The following is a 9,352-nucleotide window of genomic DNA, read 5'->3' as shown; positions in this document are numbered from 1 at the left end:
AGTACTGCATCTGCCATCTGACTACTTCAAATTACACGTTGCATGACATTCAATTTCAAAGCTGCGGAAAGGCGCTTCAAGAAAAGGTGTGTGAGGGAAGCTCGCTCATGCTGGTCCCCAAAGACTCAAAGCTGACCATTCCTCACAATGAAACAAAAAAGCTTACAGCACCTGGTATTCCAAGGCAGTCTCCCATCCAAGTACTAACCAGGGCCGACCCTGCTTAGCTTCCGAGATCAGACGACATCGGGCGTGTTCAGAGTGGTATGGCCGTAAGCCCTTGACTCTCACACACATGGGCTCTATATCCATTTCACTCACTTTACAACCTCAGAAAAAAAGTGATGTGCAACAGCCTCACGGTCTTTTCACACGCCAAATAGGTGTCCTGTCATTACAACGAAAAGAATATTGATGTCATCTAGAGAAAAGTACTGCATCTGCCATCTGTCTACTTCAAATTACACACTGCATGAAATTCCATTCCGAAGCTGCGGAGGGCGCTTCAAGAAAAGGTGTGTGAGGGAAGGTCGCTCATGCTGGTCCCCAAAGACTCAAAGCTGCCCTTTCCTCACAAAGAAACAAAAAAGCTTACAGCACCTGGTATTCCCAGGCGGTCTCCCATCCAAGTACTAACCAGGCCCGACCATGCTAAGCTTCCGAGGTCAGACGAGATCGGGCGTGTTCAGAGTGGTATGGCCGTAAGCCCTTGACTCTGACACACATGGGCTCTATATCCTTTTCATTCACTTTACAACCTCAGAAAAAAAGTGATGTGCAACAGCCTCAGGGTCTTTTCACACGCCAAATAGGTGTCCTGTCAATACAAAGAAAAGAATGTTGATGTCATCCAGAGAAAAGTACTGCATCTGCCATCTGTCTACTTCAAATTACACACTGCATGAAATTCAATTCCAAAGCTGCGGAGGGCGCTTCAAGAAAAGGTGTGTGAGGGAAGGTCGCTCATGCTGGTCCCCAAAGACTAAAAGCTGCCCTTTCCTCACAATGAAACAGAAAAGCTTACAGCACCTGGTATTCCCAGGCGGTCTCCCATCCAAGTACTAACCATACCCGACCGTGCTTAGCTTCCGAGATCAGACTAGATCGGGCGTGTTCAGAGTGGTATGGCCGTAAGCCCTTGCCTCTGACACACATGGGCTCTATATCCATTTCACTCACTTTACAACCGCAGAAAAAAAGTGATGTGCAACAGCCTCAGGGTCTTTTCACACGCCAAAAAGGTGTCCTGTCAATACAAAGAAAAGAATGTTGATGTCATCCAGAGAAAAGTACTGCATCTGCCATCTGTCTACTTCAAATTACACACTGCATGAAATTCAATTCCAAAGCTGCGGAGGGCGCTTCAAGAAAAGGTGTGTGAGGGAAGGTCGCTCATGCTGATCCCCAAAGACTCAAAGCTGCCCTTTCCTCACAAAGAAACAAAAAAGCTTACAGCACCTGGTATTCCCAGGCGGTCTCCCATCCAAGTACTAACCAGGCCCGACCCTGCTTAGCTTCCGAGATCAAACGAGATCGGGCGTGTTCAGAGTGGTATGGCCGTAAGCCCTTGACTCTGACACACATGGGCTCTATATCCATTTCACTCACTTTACAACCTCAGAAAAAAAGTGATGTGCAACAGCCTCACGGTCTTTTCACACGCCAAATAGGTGTCCTGTCAATACAACGAAAAGAATGTTGATTTCATTGAGAGAAAAGTACTGCATCTGCCATCTGTCTACTTCAAATTACACGTTGCATGACATTCAATTTCAAAGCTGCGGAAAGGCGCTTCAAGAAAAGGTGTATGAGGGAAGCTCGCTCATGCTGGTCCCCAAAGACTCAAAGCTGCCCTTTCCTCACAAAGAAACAAAAAAGCTTACAGCACCTGGTATTCCCAGGCGGTCTCCCATCCAAGTACTAACCAGGCCCGACCCTGCTTAGCTTCCGAGATCAGACGAGATCGGGCGTGTTTTTTTTTTTTTTTTTTTTTTTTTTGTCTTTTATTATCAAAAATACATCATACATTTTTACCAACTGTACATTCTTATTTACATGACAAAATTTAACAATTATATAAAAAATAAATTCCTTCAGGAAAGAAATCTTACCAAAAAAAAACCCCACCCTTGATACACCTCGAACTTGATGAAAACACCATCAGAGTTTTTTTTTTTTTTTTTTTTTTTAAATTAAGTTAAATTTAGACAAATAAACCAACACTATGTGCCTACAGCCACTGGAGCAATGCAGGTCATTCCAAAAAAAGATAAATAAAAATTAAAGAGAGACAAAAAAAACTCATGGGACTAAAAAGAACAAATTCCTGTCGTGAAGTGTCACACACACAAATTTTATTTTTTTTTTAAATGAAATTTTATCAAAATGAAATGTTAAACACACCAAAAACATAAACCACCCAATTTGCTCACCCCTTTATTAAATTTGAAAAATACTTTGCTTGATAAAAAAAGAGACTACTTAGCTGGGAATTTGAAGAGAAAACATACCATTGTCAATCTTGTTGATTTCAATTTTGCCATTTGCTATGTTGAAAAATGTGTTTTTCCTGCAGAAAGTGTTTTCAAAAATATCCTTGTCCATGTCATGTAAGATTTGTAGGTGCGTCAAGAGTGTTGTGTAAAAAACCCCAAATATGTTTATTTTCTTCTTTTCATAGAGAGCGTAGTTTCTAGTTGTCCATATTGATTTTTTTGCAAAAGTGAGTATGGTATTTATGAGAGTCCTGTTCTGATCCTTTTGTTTCAGTGTTGTACCAAAGAGAAGAGTCCATGTCCATAGTGTTTCATCTGTCAAACTGAAATTGCAGTGCTCTTGCAGTAGCATCCTTATGAAATTCCTGAATTTATCCGATTCCTTGCAGTTGATGAATAGATGCTCCTGGTCTTCCGGTTCTTTATTGCAGATTTGGCATGTCCTACTGTAGTTTTCCTTATTAATCTGGTGTAATTTGATTCCTGTGAAAATTCTCCTGTGTCTAATATTGAATTCTAGCTTGAAAGTATTGCTGTCCATGTAAGGTATGTTAAGGTTTTGCCAGATTTTTCCTATCGGTATTCCCTTGAATAATTGTGCCCAGTGTTTTTCTGCTTTTGGAGTGCGTTTAATTGAGTTAATCCCTATGGTGTACCAGTCCTTTGTTTTCACCTGTGACAGCTCTTTCCCTGTGTACTGTGTGACAAGCTCAAGCGGTGGGAGTTCGGGGTCTGCTCTCGATTTGTCCGTGATGATTAAGTTTCTCCACAGTGAGGTTATGTTTCTGTTGATTTTGTTACCTAGTCCATTTAGGTAATCCTTTCTGCACGGTGTCCCTGTTTTTTTGAGTTGGGTTGTGACTTTCCTGAGACTGAACAGACCCCTTTCCCCCACCACTTGACCGACCCTTGTTATATTATGTTGCTGAAGTGCCCTGCATTTAAGTGTCCTACCATTGTGTTTGAAAAAGATGCTTTCGAGAAAAGGTAACTGCAGCACATGACTTTTCTGACTGCACTTAGGCCTGAGGTGGGGCAGGAATTTGCCCCATGCCTCTAGCACCTCCTGGTAGAACATCGGTAGCGAGCCATGGCTTTTCCCAGGAAGGAGGTGATAAAGAGGGAGTTTCTCCCCCTCCCCGTACTCAGCCAGGTAGCCCGCCATTGTGTCCTCCCAGGGGTACTGCCTGTTCCAATCGAGAAAATTTCTAACTAATTTGGCCCTGAGTGCATCTTTTTTTGCACTGATGTCAATTAGTCCTAATCCCCCCTCCCTTTTATTAGCAATTATCACCCGATGAGCGATCGAATTTCCCTTTCCCCTCCAAAGGAAGGAGGAGATCGCTTCATTGAGCGAATTTAGTGCCCACTGCGGTAGCTCACAGGCCCCCAAAACATGATTAATTTTTGACAGTATTAAGGCATTGATGACAATTACCTTTCCTCTCAGGCTTAAACCCCTACTTCTCCATAAATTAAGTGTATTTTCTACCTTTTTTACAAGTTCTCTCCTCACCCTAAGTCCCTGGCTTCCCCTTCATTTTTATCAATGTATACACCCAGTATTTTCCTGTATTGTTTAGTGCTAAAACCCCAATTATTTTTTAAACTATTTTTACCGAATTCCATCATTTCTGACTTATTTCTGTTAACCTTAGCTCCTGATGCTTTTTCATATCTTTCTAGATGTTTTATAATATAATTTAAATTTTCTTCATTTTTAAACATTATATTGATATCATCCGCAAATTGTGCTATTTTAACGACTTTGTCTCTATATGTTTTTATACCTATAATATTCTTATCATTCATTATATTTAAAGCTAGTGGCTCAGCAACAATACTGTATAAAAGAGCCGAAAGCGGGCATCCTTGCCTTACCGATCTTTTTAATTTGATCTTTGCTGTTAGTTGTCCATTTATCTTTATTTGACTGTATGCGTTATCGTATAATAATTTAATCCATCTAATAAAGCCTTCACCGTATCCAAATCTTTTTAAAGTTTTATATAAGAAAAGATGTTCTACTCTGTCGAACGCTTTCTCCAAATCAATTCCGAGCAGATACCCCCCCTGTGCTGCCATTGTCCTGACGGTATCCTTTATTGTAAGGATCGTATCTATGATGTCTCTATCTGGTATGCCGTATGCCTGTGTATTACCAATAATGGTTCCTATTGTAAGTTTAAGCCTGTTTGCCAGTGTTTTGGTCAGTATCTTGTAATCTGTATTGAGTAAACTTATTGGTCTATAGTTTGTTATATCCTGTTTTGAACCTTTATTTTTGTAGATAAGTGAAATTATTCCTGCAGTGAATGTATTGGATGTTCTCTGTTCCTGTTCCATTGAGTGGTACAATGACAGCAACAGGGGAGCTATCTGCTCTTTGAAACAAATATAAAATTCTGCTGTTAAACCATCTACCCCTGGACTTTTGTTTTTATTTAAGCTATCTATTGCCGTCTTTATCTCATTAATAGTAATTTGTGCATCAGACCATTCCTTATCCTCCACTGAAATACTAGTTTGGATATTTGATAACAACTTGTCTACCTCTTCGCTATTGCTATATCCATTATCAAATAATTCTTTATAAAACTCTGTAGTTACTCTTAGTATATTTTCTTGATCGTCATATTCTTTTCCAGTTATATCGTTGATTTTTTCTATTATAGTTTTGTTTTGTTTTTGCTTTTCGAGCCCCAAAAAATATGCGGTGCATTTTTCTCCTTCTACTAAATTTTTAACTCTGCTTCTTATCATTGCACCTCTGCATTTTATTTTTTCTATGTTTCCTAGTTTTGCTTTATATAATTCATAGTTTTCTGTGTTTCTGTTCGGTTCTTTATCAAATAATGCTATTTCATGATTGATTAATTTTCTTAGTCGATTTTCTTCCAGCTCCTCTCTCCACTTTTTCTCTTTACTATAATTTATACTACTTCTTTTAATTCTTTGCTTTAGAATTTCCCACTTTTCTATAAAATTATTTTCTATTTTCATTTCAATTTTTGCATAATCAAGCAGTTTTGTGATTTTTTTAACGTAAGTTGAATCTGCCAGGAGGCTGGAGTTGAGGCACCAGGTACCTCCCCCCCTGAAACCTCCTGCAGCACCCAAGTAACACTCAATTGTTGCGTGATCACTCCATGCGTTATAATTATATTGTATTTTATTGATCTGTTTTGTTGCTTCAGGGGCCGCTAGACATAAATATATTCTGGCTTGTTTCATTTTTCCCTGCACAACCTGTCTTCTGGAGTACTCTTTCTTGAATGGGTTGTGAATTCTCCATACATCTGTCAAATTGTGAATATTCATTAAATTATATAGCTCAGTTCTGCTTGTGTCATTCTTGTATACATTGTTAATTGATATATCATCCTTAGTTAATGCGATATTGAAATCTCCTATTATTATGGTTCTATGATCTATCCATCTGCTTATACTATTTAGAAACATTTTCCTTTCCTTTTCACAGTTACTGGCATATATGTTAACAATTCTGTATGTTCTATTGTTTATGCAAACATCTATAATAAGTATTCTACCTTTCTTGTCATGATATATTAACTTGCTATTGGTAATTATAGTCGTTTTTACTAAAATAGCTACGCCACAAGATTTACTTGTGCCGTTGCTAAAAAAGACATCTCCTTCCCACATTTTGCTTGCTGCCGCCACGCTATCCCCTTCCCACCTTGTCTCCTGTAAGCAGAGAATGTCACACTTGCTTTTAAGTAAAATGGCGGTCATCCTGCCATAAGTGCGGAGTCCATTGACATTAAGGGAGTGCAGCAGAAACATGGTCAGACCAAAAAAACCTTTAAACAGCCAATTTTCCCTCAAGATTTTTTACCTCTCCCTCCTTCTTTCTTCTGTTTTTTCTTCATCGCAGCATCTTTTATTGAGGTGTGCTTTTTCCGAATATTTTTTATTGTGGCAAAGTCCATTTCCGAGTCACTGTTTGATCTACTCTGAGGAGGGAAGGTGGAGGGCACATTTAAGGCAGGTACCCTGGTGGATGTGGCTGCCGCCGGCTGCAATTCTCCTGGGGTATCCCCCACCTCCATTGATTCCAGGAGTTGAGAAGGCTCCGGCTCCTTTTCGGACCCGTTTCCTCCTCCATCCTTTCCTCTCTGCTGTGGGCCTGAGTCAGTGCTCATGTCATTCAGACTTGAACCAAGCCTTGTGCCTGGGCTCTGCACCACTTTAGGAGGGCTCTGGGTTCTCTGAAGGGCGTAACCCTCACCGGCAGCCTGCTTGGCGGCGCCACTACCCACCTCGTCATCTTCCTCCTCATCCTCCGTTCCTCCCTCACTTAAACCTTCCATCTCACTGTACAGCTCCTCAGATCCAGATTCCACCACAATATCCTCATCACTATAATTACAATTACATTCATCAATTTTGTTCCAACACACCTCACATTTCTGTATCTTATTAGGTTTCCTGTTGCACTCCCTTGCATAATGCCCCTGGACACCACACTTATGGCAGGAGAACTCAGGACAGTCCCTTAGGATGTGCCCCGGCTGGAGGCACATCCTACACACCCTAGCCTGCCTATCATGTATGACCCTGAAATATTCCGGTCCTATTGCTGTGTCAAACCGTGCTGAATAAGGCAGAGATTGGACCTTGTCTGTAAATTTTACTTTGAGAAACCGCGTCCCATCAGCAATTTGCGTACCCGGCCACATCCTCCTCCTTATAGTTGATGCAGCTGAGACTCCCCACCCTTCTAGCTTTTGTAAAATTTCCTCATCTCTGATGTAAGCTGGTAAGCTTAAAAAAGAAACCATGAGTTCATCATTACACAGATCTTTGACATGCACTGTGTTGTCCCCAATTTTGAAACCATCTAGGATTCTCTCTTTCCCTTTGATGTGTGACATGGTAATTTCATATTTCTGCGGCCCTGTCGCCCTACAGGCTATTAAACCTCCACACAGTGCTCTTATGCATCTCATTAATTCGAGAACTGGGACTTCATCCTGCCCAGTTACCTCGACACTGACTGTCAGTTCTCTGTCATACTTGTGGTCGCCACCCGCAGATTTCGCCGCTCCATGTCGCTGCTGCAGCTGCCTTTCCCCACCAGACGCCGCATCTCTTTCCGCCACCAATTCTCTCTCACTCTCCGTCGCCTCTCCAGTAGCTCCTCGCTGCCCAGGTCTTCTCAGAACCACGTCTTCAGCTCTGTTCTTCAGGCCACCAGCTCTCGTTGCCTGTGGACCGGCTCAAGCGCACCTTCCACACATCTCCTCTGAATCAGCCGCTGCTCGCCGTCTTTCCCCCGCTGTCGCTGCGGAAGCCGCTCTCGCATTTCCCTCCGGCAGTTTTCCTTCCGACTTCTTCATGTTTCGTTTCTGATTGTTTCTTTTAACAAGCAACCATTTTTCATTTTCTTCACCTGTTTGTGCGTTTATGTCAAGTCCGTTTTCCATGCTCGTAATCTGAAATCCGTTTGCAGAGTTCAAATCCATTTGGTCCGTCCGAAAGTTTTCCATTAGGAAAAAAAAACTCAAATTGACCTCCCCCGATCAGTATAAAAACTGTCGGGGGGAAAAAATGTTCACTCTAAAAACGAACCAAAAATGCACGGAAAAAAAGGAAGAACAATGAAAAAGGCTGAAAAAAAACGAAAGAAATGGGAAAAGCGGAGTCCGCGACCTCCGTGTGTCGTGCTGTCAGCGTTCCGTCTGATTGGCGCATGCGTGTTCAGAGTGGTATGGCCGTAAGCCCTTGACCCTGACACACATGGGCTCTATATCCATTTCACTCACTTTACAACCTCAGAAAAAAAGTGATGCGCAAAAGCCTCAAGGTCTTTTCACACGCCAAATAGGTGTCCTGTCAATACAAAGAAAAGAATGTTGATGTCATCCAGAGAAAAGTACTGCATCTGCCATCTGTCTACTTCAAATTACACACTGCATGAAATTCAATTCCAAAGCTGCGGAGGGCGCTTCAAGAAAAGGTGTGTGAGGGAAGGTCGCTCATGCTGGTCCCCAAAGACTCAAAGCTGCCCTTTCCTCACAAAGAACCAAAAAAGCTTACAGCACCTGGTATTCCCAGGCGGTCTCCCATCCAAGTACTAACCAGGCCCGACCATGCTAAGCTTCCAAGATCAGACGACATCGGGCGTGTTCAGAGTGGTATGGCCATAAGCCCTTGACTCTGACACACATGGGCTCTATATCCTTTTCATTCACTTTACAACCTCAGAAAATAAGTGATGTGCAACAGCCTCACGGTCTTTTCACACGCCAAATAGGTGTCCTGTCATTACAACGAAAAGAATGTTGATATCATCTAGAGAAAAGTACTGCATCTGCCATCTGTCTACTTCAAATTACACACTGCATGAAATTCAATTCCAAAGCTGCAGAGGGCGCTTCAAGAAAAGGTGTGTGAGGGAAGCTCGCTCAAGCTGATCCCCAAAGACTCAAAGCTGCCCTTTCCTCACAAAGAAACAAAAAAGCTTACAGCACCTGGTATTCCCAGGCGGTCTCCCATCCAAGTACTAACCAGGCCCGACCCTGCTTAGCTTCCGAGATCAGACGAGATCGGGCGTGTTCAGAGTGGTATGGCCGTAAGCCCTTGACTCTGACACACATGGGCTCTATATCCATTTCACTCACTTTACAACCTCAGAAAAAAAGTGATGTGCAACAGCCTCACGGTCTTTTCACACGCCAAATAGGTGTCCTGTCAATACAACGAAAAGAATGTTGATTTCATTGAGAGAAAAGTATTGCATCTGCCATCTGTCTACTTCAAATTACACACTTCATGACATTCCATTCCAAAGCAGCGGAGGGCGCTTCAAGAAAAGGTGTGTGAGGGAAGCT

The 9,352-nt window shown here is 42.0% G+C and overlaps 3 non-coding genes and 3 pseudogenes across 3 annotated transcripts; all 6 read right to left on the bottom strand.

Annotated features, from left to right (window-relative positions):
• Positions 1–159: 159 nt before the first annotated feature.
• On the bottom strand, positions 160–278 carry LOC147265166 (5S ribosomal RNA; annotated as a pseudogene).
• A 310-nt stretch (positions 279–588) lies between these two features.
• LOC147265165 (5S ribosomal RNA) lies at positions 589–707 on the bottom strand. Its single transcript, XR_015114743.1, has one exon. It is a non-coding gene; the product is annotated as a 5S ribosomal RNA (ribosomal RNA).
• A 310-nt stretch (positions 708–1,017) lies between these two features.
• On the bottom strand, positions 1,018–1,136 carry LOC147265164 (5S ribosomal RNA; annotated as a pseudogene).
• A 310-nt stretch (positions 1,137–1,446) lies between these two features.
• On the bottom strand, positions 1,447–1,565 carry LOC147265163 (5S ribosomal RNA). Its single transcript, XR_015115436.1, has one exon. It is a non-coding gene; the product is annotated as a 5S ribosomal RNA (ribosomal RNA).
• Positions 1,566–8,551: 6,986 nt separating this feature from the next.
• LOC147265162 (5S ribosomal RNA) lies at positions 8,552–8,670 on the bottom strand (annotated as a pseudogene).
• Positions 8,671–8,980: 310 nt separating this feature from the next.
• LOC147265161 (5S ribosomal RNA) lies at positions 8,981–9,099 on the bottom strand. Its single transcript, XR_015113801.1, has one exon. It is a non-coding gene; the product is annotated as a 5S ribosomal RNA (ribosomal RNA).
• Between the last annotated feature and the right edge of the window lie 253 nt (positions 9,100–9,352).

Source organism: Aulostomus chinensis, chromosome 4 (genome assembly GCF_037954235.1).
Source record: "Aulostomus chinensis isolate RoL2024-O1b breed Wild chromosome 4, RoL_Achi_v1.0, whole genome shotgun sequence".
Taxonomy (NCBI): domain Eukaryota; kingdom Metazoa; phylum Chordata; class Actinopteri; order Syngnathiformes; family Aulostomidae; genus Aulostomus; species Aulostomus chinensis.
The sequence above is the reverse complement of the archived record's forward strand: the minus strand, read 5'-3'. Positions and strand labels throughout refer to the sequence as shown.